The sequence below is a fragment of the Podarcis erhardii genome, assembly GCF_964252035.2.
Source record: "Podarcis erhardii genome assembly, chromosome: 2".
Classification (NCBI taxonomy): Eukaryota; Metazoa; Chordata; class Lepidosauria; order Squamata; family Lacertidae; genus Podarcis; species Podarcis erhardii.
This window is the reverse complement of record NC_138498.1, coordinates 89,807,808-89,820,589: the sequence shown is the minus strand read 5'-3', so window position 1 is coordinate 89,820,589 and position 12,782 is coordinate 89,807,808.

The following is a 12,782-nucleotide window of genomic DNA, read 5'->3' as shown; positions in this document are numbered from 1 at the left end:
GGCCATTGTTTCCCCTGTGCTGTCCCAACAACACCATCCTTCCTACTAGAAAATGGCATACCTGGTCCCTTTTCAGACATCCATTGTATGCTGTCAGGGATCCTTTCTCTCTTTTTCGGCAGAGTCCCTGATTGCATATATGGAATCTACATGTACACAGTTGAATACATGCAGCCTTTATTTACTTTCAGATGTATGTGTAGAATTTTGGAGGGGGAACAGGGAACATGATCCCAATCACACACCCACACCCTGCTGCCTGAAACCATATTTTCCATTTATGTGGGGAGGCCTATATGTGTACAGTTTGCATGTGATCAGTCTTTACTGAGCATTTCTCCTCCTCCTCCTCCTCCTCCTCCTTCTTTCAGGGCAGTTATATGAAAATGAGCATTCATCCAGCGGCCTCTATCATGAATTGCTTGCAGAATGTTTACCTGTCTCCCCACCGTTCACTCATCCGACACTTTTCAGTGCATTTCCATGTCACTTTGCAAACATCAAGAAATCAGATTCTTGTTCGAGGTAGATCTGTTATGCTAAGGTGACAGCATGCTCTAATCTGCTTTAATAGCATAAACTCAGGGTTCTGGTATATACTGGTATAAAAAGGTAAAGGGACCCCTGACCATTAGGTCCAGTCGTGACCGACTCTGGGGTTGCAGCACTCATCTCGCTTTATTGGCCGAGGGAGCCGGCGTACAGCTTCCGGGTCATGTGGCCAGCATGACTAATCCACTTCTGGCAAACCAGAGCAGCGCACGGAAACACCATTCACCTTCCCACTGGAGCGGTACCTATTTATCTACTTGCACTTTGACGTGCTTTTGAACTGCTAGGTGGGCAGGAGCAGGGACCGAGCAATGGGAGCTCACTCCGTCGCGGGGATTTGAACCGCCGACCTTCTGATCAGCAAGTCCTAGGCTCTGTGGTTTAACTCACAGAGCCACCCGCGTCCCCTATACTGGTATACACCCTCACTAAACACCTGAAAAGGTCTAGAGCTAGGCAAGGATTATAATTGACTTGTTTCTAATCCTCTGGTTTGGAAAACCTGGTTTTCCTCCTAAGATGTTTTGGGCTGGCATATATAATGTTAAACATTCACACACACACACACACACACACACACACACACACACACCCCTCTTTCCAAAAGCTGTTTAAGAAAATGACGGTCATATCGCTGTTAGACTGCCTTATTTTCACTCAACAAATGGAAATCTTGGTTCTGCGCCATTTAAATGGAGAGAGGAGGTGGCGGTGGGCTGGCACTCTCTCTTAAATTGCACCTTAATTACAGAAACCTGCCACAATCGAAGGCGGTTACAGTTCTCTCATACAAAATCAGCTTCCCTGCTCGGTAAACACCTTCTCAGTTTTGCATGTCTTTCAGGATGACATGAAGAGAAAAAACCTCCCCATCTAAACATAGAGGACCATGAGAAGTTGATAATGGCTTTCATTATGGATGAAGATTGGGTCCAGATCATGCTGGGGCCCAGCTGAGACTTAAATGAAAGGCAGGCTGTTGGCAGCATACTCGGCGCTGCTATAGATCATCTGCCTCTCTCTCCTGTTTCTGTCCCAAAGTTCTTGACAAACAGAAGTTGACCAGGGGGTGCTGAGGCATCGCAAAGCATACAAGGGAGAACTGAATGCTGGAAGGCATGGATAGCAGAGCTACCAGGACAACTGTCAGGGACTGGGCAGGGGAGGAATGGGGAAGACCCGCCTCCTCAGCCTGACCCTTTCAGAGAAGAAGAAGACAGTTCAGAATTACAACAGGGGTTTGAGGGAGGTCACAGCTCAGAGGACGATGAGGGGAAAAGTTGGGAAATAATGGGAGAGGAGGAGGAGGCAATGCCAGAGCAGCTGGCTGACACGTTATCACTAGAAAGCATTCCAGAATCACCATCTCCCAGAACCTGGCAAGCCTTAAAAGTAGGAGAGCAAAGGGCTCGGAGACAGATGGCCCTACGCTGCAACCATAAAGGGGTGTGTGTGCTGTTGATGAATGAGGAAGTGGGAGAAAAGGGGTGTGGAGATTTACTTGGGACAATGCCATTATTCCAAGAGGCTGCATTTCTAAGCCTCTCTCTGTGAATATTGAATAAAAAGCAGTTGGTAGGAACTTTCCTTGTCTTATCCGTTCCTGGCAGCCTACTGGGGGGGGGGGCAGGGTTGGATCCTCTGATGCCTGACAGCAACTGTATATGCATATTTTGATTATTTTGGATCAAGGGATCCATGTAATTGTACATGAATGGGAAATGTGGCAGTGACTACTATTGCCCCAGCTTTGTCTTGCCGTGGTAGCAACATGAAGCTTACAGTGCAATTCTAAACATGTTTACTCTAAAGAAAGTCTCATTGAGGGATCTTACTCCCTTGAGCTTAGGATGGCAGCCTTGTTTTCTCATTTTCTGTACAATCTTGCTTTACTGTATGTATATATGGCATACATACATAAAGAGGGGGTCGTTGTTAATTGTGCAATGCCTCAAGAATCGTAGGCTTTTAGATATATATATATATATGCAGAACTGTCAGGACATAATCAAATCACAGTTAAATACTTCTAAGTCCTGTGATGGGTGAATAATCAGGGGAAATGTCTTGGGTCTGTGTTGGAGAGATCAACAAAAACATTGAGGCAGTGGGCAACTGCTATGTGATAAAGATGAATTCTGTGCCAGGGATCTTTATGGCAGGGCTGAAATTAAAACAACCAGCAGGGAGCGCCCTAGACATTTTGACACCTAAGGCAACCCCAACATGGTTATTTTTCCCTGCCAGGGAAGAAGGGGTGAGTGAAGATCTACATCAGGAACAAGTGGGGAAGACATTGGGATCCGCTGCACCTAGAGATTTTGCTGTCTGAGGCCATCACCTCACCTGGCCTCATGGGTGGGCCGGCCATGACTGCCAGTACTGTAACACCCTTATGCTAACCTGTGGTGCAACGGCACTTGGCATACAGTGTATGGTTCTGGTCACCACACATCAAAGGGGGCATTGCAAAAGTGGTACAGAAAAGCGCAACTTTGTTGTGAGAAATGACCACAACACCATTCGGAACTTTTAAGTTTTCAAAATAAGTTCAACAAGAGGGAACCTGATAAAAGTAACTTCAGTCTCTCTATCATGTTCATACCAGTAGGTGTTCCCTTTTACGTTTGTCCCTGCCTTCTGGTTTGTTGTTTCTATTATGCCAATTCAGTACCAACAGGGCATGCACACAGAAAACTGTCTGTGTGCATCCGTTTTTTTGAAAGCTCCCTGCCCAAAAGCACACAGTTGGGCAATTGTCAATTTGCTTGTGTGGTTTTCTGGTTTTGTGCAAATCTGAAGGATCAAAAGTGCCCAGGGAGGGGGAAGTTTCCTTTATTCAAGAGCACAGGTGAAATAGCTAATAGTCATGTGGACTCTGCAAATTAAAAGGGAATGCAGGCAGCTGCAAACACACAGTAAACTCCAGTGTGGACAAGCCCAAAATGTGGTGACGGCTTTGAAAGGGGATTAGATAAATTCAAGGAGGATGAGCTTATCAATGCGTGTTAGCCATGATGGCTGTGCAGAGCCTCCAGGTTCGGAACTATTATGCAGAAAAAGGAAAAGGAAAAGCTTTTTCTCTTGTTATGATGTTTGATCAAATCAATATCAACCCGTCTTTCTTGGCTTAACTATTGAGGCAGATCAGTAGTGTTCTTGCAAAGTAGGAAGTTTGTTCATATGTGCCTATTAAAGCAGAAAGGCATTGTGATCTATTCTTTACTGGGGTCTGCTAGGTCACAGCTAGCAGATACAAAGTGCCACGAATGGGGCTATTTAATTGGGCTTTTACAATGTAACATTTAAAGCACCTCGTATTCAGCCCAAGTGTACTTTTCATTTGGCGGCAAGAAAGTGCATTAATTAAGCATGTTCTGCTTTCTTGATCAATAAAAGACATAAACAGGTTGTGTGCATCATGTTCTTTACATTGCTATGACTACTGCAAACCTAGTTTTCAGAAAGGCACAGTTTTCTTCTTATGAATGATCACCAGTTTGCATTTTTAGATAGTGCAGAAGTAGAGCTCAGTTGATCAGATCGCTAGACTGTTCGGCAGTTAGACTTCTTCCATCCTCACACAAGCAGCATTCATAGGAAATAGGAACTCTATGGATTTATGTTCTTCATGAGTGAAAGATGCCAGCTGGTTTGGGGAGCAGCCATTATCCCGGACCAGGAGACAGTCTTTTTAAGATCTTCCAGAGAACCCGGGTCTCCCCTAATCCTGAGCTCCAGTGTTATTTCCAACCAAGCTGGCTATGCCCAGGTCTCCCATGAAAACTGGAATCTTTTGATGTGAGTGTTGTTGCTCCTCTCCAGAATGTCCTCAGCCTAGGACAGCAAAGGGGGCTGAGGGGGAATTCATTATATCAATATCTGCTAGCCACAATGGCTGTGCTCTACCTCCACTGAATATTGCAAGTGCTCTACCTCCACTGGGAATTGCAAGTGGGGAATTGCAAGTCCTCATGACCCGCTTGCAAGTTTTCAGTAGAAATCTAATGTAGACTACACAGCCTCTTAGATATCTGGGAAAATACATTGCTGTAGACCCAGCTGTATGGAACTTCCTTCCCACAAGAAGTTAAATAAGCACTGTCCCGACTGAGTTTCAGATGCCTAGTCAAAGCTGCTTTATTTCAGAAAGTTTTTGCACTTTGGAGGCTTCTCAGGTGTTTTACTTTCTTCAATTTTTTAAAAAAGGGATTCTAAATTCGTTACATTTCAGAGGTTTAATTCATGTTTTAAACTTTGTGTGTTGTACATTTAGCTGTTGAAAGCTGCTTTGAGACCTACATACTGAAAAGCAGGATAGAATATTTTCAATAAATAAATAAAATAAATTGCTGTTGGCATCTGTCTGTCTCAAGAGAAAACGGAAGAATGCGTCTTCAGGGGTAAAATCAAGCCGTTGGAGAGTCGCAGTGCCTGCTGTGGCTGTAGAGACCAATACAGGAGAGACATGTTTTGTTGCAGCTGGGGCAGATGAAGGCATCCAGTTTCATTGGTGCAGATGCACCATGGCATTTCTCCTCTCTGTGCTCCTCCCAGTGATCATTCCTCATCTTGTCACTGCTATGGATGCACGACCTGACTGTCTATCTCCAGGCACTGCGGTTGTCTGCAAGGGTGGGGTTGATGTTGCCAGCCTCCAGACATCTTTGTAACACAGAGTTGGTCTGCCAACAGGCCTGGTGCCTTAGACCAGCTCCTCATGAAGCACATCCTTGGGGATCCTGCCATATTTCATGCTATGTACATAGATGTCGTAAGAATTTTTAAAAGTAAATTGTTCCCCATTAATAAAGATAATGCAGGACGGTTGTGTTTGTTTGTTTTTTTTAAAAAAAATTGATAGAACTTTTTTTTATTCTTCTGCGCTAAATAATCTTTTCAGAGTGAAGCAGTGACTTCCTAGAAATTATCGCCGCTAACAATTAACTGCTTCTTTGTTTTGTGTTCCAAGACAAAGGCTGCCCCTTGCATGTCGCGTTTATATGAGCCCTATTAGATGCGGGACTCGCTACCCATCTGCCTCCAAATAGAAATTCTTTGCCTGCGCTGCATTTCCATTGCAAATGGAGAAGACTATTATCAAAGGTAAGACGCAGAAATCAAAGAAAGGAATGCAGGCTCTCATCGAATGAAAGAGAAAATGGTAGGAGCAAAAGAGCACACAGGGAATGGAGAGAAAGAGACCGCCTGCAGGTTCTCTGATGTCTAGATGACCTCTTTGCCTCTTGTGCATCATTACCATGCTCTCAGACACTACTCATTAACACGCCAATGACCCTTATTGATTATATGTAAGGTGTTCGGTTTTGCTAAATATTTTGAAGATGAAAAGCAAGAAGAAATGTCGAATAATTCCAAATGGACGTGTGCACTTGAAAATAATAATGAAATGCATATATTACAGCTAGGAATTGTTTCCTTTGCATAGAAGCAGGTTTTCAATCATGCGTAGTCCATTGATTCAACTGCAGGATGGCTTTATCTTGAAGAGCTATTGTCTTTAAAGGCCTAAATGGCTTGGAACCAGGCTGCACTTAAAAACACTGCTTCTTCCAGTGTGAGCCTGCTCATCTACATAGGAGAGACCTGCCTGAGTGTCTCATCACCACCAGATGTACGGCTGGTAGGAAGGCACAAAGGGAAGGCCTTGGTAGCGTCCATGTTGTGGAACTTCCTGTCCAGGAAGATTCACTTGGCAGCTCCCTTAATGGCTTTTTGATGCCGCTTAGGGTGACCACTTACACAACACCATAAGACTTGCATGTGGAAATTCATATGCAAAACAAAACAAATTCCTTCCAGTAGCACCTTAAAGACCAACTAAGTCAGTTCTTGGTATGAGCTTTCGTGTGCATGCACACTTCTTCAGATACACTGAAACAGAAGTTTCCAGACCCTTCTATATAGTGAGAAGGTGGGGAGGGGTATTACTCAGAGTTTTCTTGCATATTCAGTGGGATACGTGGATTGTAGAGGGTTCTTAATTCTAAGACCCTTGGGTATAATGTCCAGGTTCTTGCATTTAGTAAGAAAAAAGATATCAGTCTGTACCTGTGCAAGTTTCTTGGTGAGGTTGATGGACTTCCATTTCATGCGGCTCAATGTGGTGCCTTCCATAGTTCCAGTTACAGATAGGTAGCCGTGTTGGTCTGCCATAGTCAAAACAAAACAAATTCCTTCCAGTAGCACCTTAAAGACCAACTAAGTCAGTTCTTAGAATTAAGAACCCTCTACAATCCACGTATCCCACTGAATATGCAAGAAAACTCTGAGTAATACCCCTCCCCACCTTCTCACTATATAGAAGGGTCTGGAAACTTCTGTTTCAGTGTATCTGAAGAAGTGTGCATGCACACGAAAGCTCATACCAAGAACTGACTTAGTTGGTCTTTAAGGTGCTACTGGAAGGAATTTGTTTTGTTTTTTCATATGCAAAATTAGAAATAGTTACTCTAACTTAAACAGAAATACAACACCCCTCACCATAGTGGGGAAGACTAATGAGGCGACCTGTGTGCTTGCTCAGCCTGATGTTACCAGGTGCTGATTGTTGGCGGGAAACTTCAAGGGGTCTTATCTTCCTTGCTATGGTATGTTTATCTTTAAAAGAGACTAGGTCTGGCAATAGAAGATGTCTTCTAGTCAGGGGTGTACCTGGGCTACCTTGAACCCTTGGCAAGGAGCTGTATTGGCATCCCCTGTCCCTTTGCCCACCCCCGAGCAGAAGAGGAGAGGCTCAAGGAGCTCACAGATGGGTGGCTGGGGTCCTAGTCACCCTGAGAGCCAGTGTGGTGTAGTGGTTAAAAGCGACAGACTCGTAATCTGGGGAACCGGGTTTGCGTCTCCGCTCCTCCACAGGCAGCTGCTGGGTGACCTTGGGCTAGTCAAACTTCTTTGAAGTCTCTCAGCCCCACTCACCTCACAGAGTGTTTGTTGTGGGGGAGGAAGGGAAAGGAGAATGTTAGCCACTTTGAGACTCCTTCGGGTAGTGATAAAGCGGGATATCAAATCCAAACTCTTCTTCTTCTGAGCCAGAGTGGGGGTGCCAACCCCTAGGTAAGCCCCTGCTTCTACTAGATTACTGTCCTGTGATAGTTCTTAAAATAGACGACTGCAAAGTATGAGACTTGTCCACATCCTAGACTTGCCCTGCATTTTGTCTTTCATTTAAAAAAGACATTTATATGCCACTCAACAACATATGCTTCATAAGCGCCCTCAGAGTGAGATGGCTAAGTTGTTGAAGTGGCACCAAATTTAGCTCCTAATTAGTGAAATCTTTTTTGACATACAGTGGCACCTCTGGTTACAAACTTAATTCGTTCCGGAGGTCCGTTCTTAAGCTGAAACCGTTCTTATCCTGAGACATGCTTTTGCTAATGGGGTTTCCCGCTGCGTGTGCGCCTCTGTCACACAATTTCCTTTCGCCTCCTGGGGCAAAGTTTGCAGCCAGGAGCAGCTACTTCCGGGTTAGCGGAGATCGTAACCTGTAGCGTTCCTAACCAGAGGTACCACTGTACTAAGCATGACAACAAAAACAACCAATCACTTGCGCTGCAAATGTATCAGATTAGCAAATAGTACTTTTGTCCTCACATTAATAAGCAATCAACACACGATCACATTAACACGTGTATCAGATAAACATTGTTTCGTTCCTGGCACTTTTGTTCAATGGCAGGACTAGTTTGGAATCTGGGAGATGTTCTTTCAAGGGTGCCATGGGAAAGAAGATATCCTATGAAACACCAGGGTTGGGAAAACTGCTGGTGCATGTTTTTCTATTTGCAAAGAATGTCACTTATCTAAATTAAATGCAAAAGCGTTAATGAAGGAATAATATTTATTATACACTTCATTACCCCCTCCGGTTAACTATAATTGAATTATGTACTTTGTCACTAAAACAGGCTGGCGAAGAATGTCACAAAATTAGACCTATTTTACCAACCACGTCCACTGTATAAAATACGCCAGCGACAGTTAATTAAATAAATGGTTGGAAGCTGCGTTTTTCTTCTTCTTCTTGTTAACAAATATTAATTTCTGCATTAATTAAGACATGCTTACAAAACACAATTAATTTAAAAGATGGATTCGGTGCATGCACCAGAGCGTTATGAGAGATAGACCACTGAGGTTCATCCATAGTTCCAGCAGATTCATTCCAGTTAGCACCAGACACCCTGCCACATCCTTATTGTCCATTTGTACAATGAAAAGAAGACAGAGCTCCACTGGGGATCTTCTGCATTCCTAGACGAGCCTCATAATTTACCCCTGCTGAAATGGATGCATATTTATTTATCTACTTACTTACCATACTTTTCTGTGTATAAGATAGGTGGTTTTTTTACTCTAAAATAAGCTTAGAAATCGGATAGTGCATATGCTCCATTTTCTTAAATTGGAGTCCCCCAAAGGAGGGGGCGTCTTATACATGGGGGCATCTTATACACGAAAAAATATGGCATTTGCTTCCATTTATGAATCACTTCCTATGAAAGGCCTCAAAGCAATAAAAGCATATATAAAAAACAATTCTGTAATATATAAAAAAAATACAATTAGCAAATAAGCCCACTTGGAAATTAAAAGGGCTTGAGGAAGTAGGGTGTGTTTAGCCTGGGAAAGAGAAAACTGAGAGGAGATATGATTTGTTGTTGTTGTTTAGTCGTTTAGTCATGTCCGACTCTTCATGACCCCATGGACCAGAGCACGCCAGGCACTCCTGTCTTCCCCTGCCTCCCGTAGTTTGGTCAAACTCATGTTTGTAGCTTCGAGAACACTGTCCCACCATCTCGTCCTCTGTCGTCCCCTTCTCCTTGTGCCTTCCATCTTTCCCAACATCAGGGAGTCTTCTCTTCTCATGAGGTGGCCAAAGTATTCAGGATCTGTTCTTCCAGTCTTCAAATATCTAAAGGGCTGTCACATAGAAGATGGAGCAAGCTTGTTTTCTCCTGCTCCGGAGGCTACAACCTGAACCAATGACTTCAAGTTACACTCAGGGTCCCTTCCAAATCTATGATTCTATGAGGGTATCATCATAAATTCATCTCAGCTGCAAATGTACATCTTTGTTCCTGGAACAATAAGCTAAGTCCTTTAAAAGGCATTCATCCTAGAGAATAACATCATAGTTAAATGCAAAGTTGTTAAAGGACGGCAGGCATTAATGGATTCCCCCGCCCACCCCTTTCAAGCTATATGACTCTTGTCTTTGTCTAATTTACTCATTCATACCCCCAGGAGCATTGCAACACTTCTCTGACTACAGATCAGAAGAACTATAAAGTGATATTTGTGTGAATAACACGTCCTTTATAATGCGCCGCCAATATCTCTCTTAACTCTCCTGTTCATAGAATCATAGAACTGTCGAGTTGTGGGTATCTTTTGTGTGCTGGTCTGACAGACTGTGGGGAGATAAATTATGGTGATGCCTTCCATTTGACTAATGACTAGTTGTTTAGATTTTTGAGCTTTCAAGCACCTTGTTTTTGAAGGTGTATCTGATACGGAACAAAACATTTTGTGGGTTTCCATGTCCAGGATTGGAATTTTTGTCATAAGGTTGCATTGAGAGACTAAGCTACTTTTTCCTACTGTCTTCTAGAGAACTCCGTGTGAGGCACTAGGAGCTGACATCTTTCCCAACATCAGGGTCTTTTCCAGGGAGCTGACACAGAATCCACACATCCCTCCCTCCCATCTCCAGCACAATGCAGTGAGTGTGTTTATAACCCTCAGAGGGAAAACCCAGAGAAATATTCATAGAAAAGAAAGATGATATTCAAGACCACTTCTTGACAGCATATAATTTTGTGTAGGTTACACTCAGTTCTTCAAGTGTAAAAATCCAATGTCTTTGGGATTGTTTTATTCTGCAATAGTACAGTTACACTGCTGATGTATATAACAAATGACTTTTTAACTTTTAAACATTTGCATGTTTGCACTTTGTTTTCTTTTCAAAATTGCTGAACCAAAGTCTCAGCATGAAGAGGGGTTTGTGGGGGGATATGTTTAAAGAGGAATGTCTGTTTTACAATTCTCGGCAGTTTGTTTTCAGCACCATGTCACTGCTTTTCTCATTTCGAAGATGGGAAGGATTAATGATTGTGTGAGAGCCTCGAATCAGAGTTGTCATGTTTTCCCCATGAATAGACTGCGGGAGGATGCTATGGCTGCAGTCCTACGCACACTTGCAAACAACCAAGCCCCACTGAACACAGTAGGATTTGCTTCTGAGTGAATATGATGAAGGTTGTGCTGTAACTCTCCAACACTCTCCTGCCATTGCTACTTTTGATGGGTAAAGGAAATATGTCTTCTAATGCTTGCAGACGTATTTTGAATGCCTGGGCTCAGCCCTGGTGTATGCAAAGCACTGATTGATTTATTAATTTTAAAACGTATCTTCCACTGCATGACACAATGATGCCTTTGTGATGGCCAGCAGCAATAGTAGGGTTGCCATATGTTCTCTTTTTCCAGGACACGTCCTCTTTTTCATGGGTAGAGTCATCATAGCGATCCATAGTTAAAAGTAGAAGTTGGCAAATGTGTCCTCGTTTTTTGCTCTTCTAAATATGGCAGCCCTAAAACATCCATATATCAGTTGCACAAAAACATAATTTGATATATTCAAATCACAATGTAGAAGCTGGTGGGGGCCAGTTGCTCCAACCTCTAGATGCGACTCTGCTTAGCTCCACATTTTTCTAACATATTTCTGCTTGTTCCAGGGCCTTTGTAACCCAGTTTGTAATTTTCCTTCTTTTTGAAAGAAGAGATGTGTGAAACTGTCCCTTCTTCAGATTTGAAGCTGTTTGAAACCAGTCTTCTCTAAGTCAGTTGCTTAGGACAGGGGCTATGGCCCCAAAGCAACACTGAATATATTTTGATTTTTGCTTGTTCCCAGATGAAATTTATACCACGCCAATTTATTTTTTCAACCTCTGGATCCTACACATAGACTCTTGCATTGATCTTTCAATGCCACCCACAGAATCTGATTCCTTTTAATCCATTCCTGGATAGAGAGCTAACATATTCTTTCTTTCCTCTTCTCTTAATATTCTCTGGACTGGGGGAAGATTTAGGGAGGCAATAAAAGCAAAGCTGTATAATAGTTTAACATTATTATTGGTTTTGCATACCATACTTATTGTTCGTAAATGTTAATTTGCATATTGTTCCTCTGAGTAAAGTTTAATAGTTGAGTTTCATAGTCATGTTCTATTTTGCTCTTCCACATAATCACTGTTTGAAGAGATGGTTCCTTGCTTTCCCCATCCCCCAGATTCGTTCACGTATAATGTGCTGTTGTTTTCTCTTTGATACTATTATGCTCATAGCTTTCATAAGCTGGAATGCACTCACTGATCTTCTGCTGATGTATTTAAAACCAAGCTTTCCAGATTTTAGCCTCTCAGGTTTTAATTTATTTGGCCACTACACCTTTGCCCATTGGGGTAAATTAAGAACCTCCCTCCCTTCTGAATGGCAGCAGTAGCAGTAGGTTGGAAGAAAGTTTAATTTCTACCCCAGTTTCCCCTCTTCGCCCTATGGTGGTTGTTGTGCAGCAATGGTTTCAAGCCAGTTGCCAGGAGCACTGCAAAATATAATCTCCCCAGAAGTTGCCCTCTGACTGTAGCACTGGGAAAATTTCATTTCTCAGCACTGTTACAGCTGTCTCTGCATGCCAGGCAGCAAGAGTGAGTCCCCATTTCTCTTTTTACATTCCACTGTCACCCCTGGAAGAGCAAGCCAGGTAAGCCGCCAGCTGCCTAAGTTGGTAGATGTGGTGGTTGGAGGCTCACCAAGGTGAGTGGGGGACATGATCAGACCCTATTATGTTCCCAGTGACACCAATAAAACTTCAGGTAAATCTGCTTTTACTTGGATTTCGGTTTGGGATAAATTGGGCTATATATTTTTCAATATTTTCTTTGTCTGGGAATAGTTTGATAATCAGGGGTCAGCAAACTTTTTCATCAGGGGGCCAGTCCACTGTCCCTCAGACCTTGTGGGGTGGGGGGCGGCGGACTATCTTTTGGAAAAAATAATAATAATGAACGAATTCCTATGCCCCACAAATAACCCAAAGATGTAGTTTAAATGAAAGGACACATTCTACTCATGTAAAAACACACTGATTCCTGGACCGTCCGCGGGCCGGATTGAGAAGGCAATTGGACCGCGTC